The following is a 2854-nucleotide window of genomic DNA, read 5'->3' on the forward strand; positions in this document are numbered from 1 at the left end:
AAGCTTCTCAAAAGCATGATCTACCTTTGCTATATTATTGTTAGGATTTAAATTTTGTACAGGAAATATACTCTGTGCATGCAAAATTTAAGAGGGAAAAAGTCAGATGCACCTAGCAGTATGGTAGGTATACTATATCAGTATACTATGGGAAATGTGAGTATGTAATAGACATAATATTAATATAATATGTGTGTAATACATGTTAAATATGTAATAGAGTGTATACAATATATATCATAATACATATATATAGCTTTCTGATTACCTATGCCATTCTAAACAAAATTGCTATAATGTTTTCATTAAGGAATATTATTTACTCTTAAATATGATTATATCCTGTTTTTTTTCCTTGAATTATATTCACTTGGATTAATCCATGGCTTAACTTACTTTTGCTCTCTTCATTATACCTAGTCAATCTAAAGAAAATCCTGCATCTGCCTTTATATCATTGGTAGGAGTTTAGCAAATCTATTCCCTAACTCATTCCTTTCTACTGACATATGATTTTATAATGTGATTTTTTTCACCAAATATGGTGTCTGAAAAGTACAACCATGATATCATAGTGAAGCATGTATTCTACCACAGGGATCAGGTATTTTTGGAGAGAGATAGCACTAGATAACAAATAGATTAGTAAAAGAACATTGTCTGCCAAATTGCAACTCACGTTGTACCTCTTGGTTTCCTGCTTTGCCATAGACATCAGAGTCATTTTCATGTGGTTATCAGATCTGGAGTTAAAATATCCCTGAGATTTGCAGTCCATGATAATATTGGTACTTTTTACTATGGCTATGATAAAAAAAAGACAATGAATATCCGGATTTTTATTTTCTTAAATTAAAAATAGCCTGCCTTCATATGGAATATTCTGTATATTAATTTGAAGGGGTATCTATACAAAACAAAATGAAGAGCAATGTGTTTGATAGTTTCTCTATAAAAACAAACCACATAAACAAAATCACATCCCTCTTTCTAGCAAAAGAGATGTACAAATGTGCATCTATGTTTTCTGAGCTTGGAGAAGCTTATGAGTGAGGTAGAGAAACACACACCACACTCTTATATTGGCTGCCTCAGGATGAGAGGAGGAAATGATTAGTAACTTTCTCTTTCTATGTGTCTGCTTTGAGTTTTAGAATCGACTGCCTTTATAATTATATATCTATATAATTATGTTTACATATTTATACGTATTTATATAATTTACTTACATATACTTATATAATTTATTTAAATATATATTATATGTCTGTGTAATATATATATAATACATAATGGTATATTATTATATGCCTGTATAAACTCTGTGTGTGTAACATACACATATTAATATATACACATGCATATATATATATATCTAAAGTTGCCAGTTGTTTTTAATTTAACGTTGTTTTTCCATGTTTTATTTCTGGAGGTGATTATTAAGTTTACTACTGTGTCAACTGTCTTTGGGTAAGAAATGTTATACACAAGAAGAATATTTTACTGTCAGGAAAGGTTGTAAATCTGTTCCACTAAAATACTGATTAGTCGTTTAGCCAAAAACAATATTTTAAATTATTCAAATAAGTAATGAGAAATAGTACAGTATTTCCACCAGTCCATTGCATATGCTATGTATGCATTTCAGAAGAAAATGTGTGACTGATATAAAATTTTTATTATAAATAATAAACATATCAGGATGCATGGTTTTGAGGTAGCAATGGTACTATATAACATCTGATGTAAGTGTGTATTAGTTGCAGAGGTAATCTAACTCCAGTAAAGAAGGTATTGTTATACCTATTTCACTTGGTTTAATAACTAGATCTTCTGACTGACAAAAGTTTAAATGTACCATAAACGTTAATTATTTTTAGCACAGTAGAAAGAAAGAAAATATATGTGTTATGCTAATAATAATAAATTTATAAGCATTTGCACAAAAAAATCTCTTTAAGGGAAAAAAGGACATTGAATTAGAAGAGAAATACTTTTATTGGCTTTTCTCAAAAATAGAACTGTACTGAAGCTTGCCAAATCCAAAAATTATTAACTGGCAGAGTCAAGTTAAAAACATTTCAACTTCACATAAAAATATACTTTGAGTTCTAGGGGTGCTACTCACATTCTATGCCCTATAGTAGCATACAAAACTGGAATGGAGAAAAAAAATCACCAAATATGGTATGGCATGTTACAGTGCAATATTAAAACAATATGTCTTTCAAATAATGAAGACTTACTGTTATTTTGGTGCTATCTCTTTACAGTGCCATTTTAATAATCAATAACATGAAATGAAAAGTAATCAATACATAGTCATCATCAAAAATTTCCATAAACTAACCTACATCCAAATCATTTATTTCATGCTTATTCTTTAGAAAATTAAAATTAAAACATACTTATTAAAATGGAATGTCTAAAATGCTTAAACATTTTACTTTAAAACCTGTCAGTTGAAACCATCTTCCCTATAATAAAAATATTATTCTTCTTAGACTCCCTGATAACTACTACACAATAATATTAATCATATTACTAAAGTGCTTCACTAGGAATAATTAATCTAATTTATTGTAGGTCTGTTTTCTAAGTTTGGAAATATATAACTTCCAAACATCAAAATTCACAGGAGGCAAAATTAATAAAAATATTAAAAGAGGTCCTAGATCCTTGATGTACCATATGACCCAGCCATCCCACTACTGGGTATATACCCAAAGGATTATAAATTATGCTACTACAAAGACACATGCACACGTATGTTTATTGCGGCACTATTCACAATAGCAAAGACTTGGAATCAACCCAAATGTCCATCAGTGACAGACTGGATTAAGAAAATGTG

This window comes from Piliocolobus tephrosceles, chromosome 19 (genome assembly GCF_002776525.5).
Source record: "Piliocolobus tephrosceles isolate RC106 chromosome 19, ASM277652v3, whole genome shotgun sequence".
Lineage (NCBI taxonomy): Eukaryota > Metazoa > Chordata > Mammalia > Primates > Cercopithecidae > Piliocolobus > Piliocolobus tephrosceles.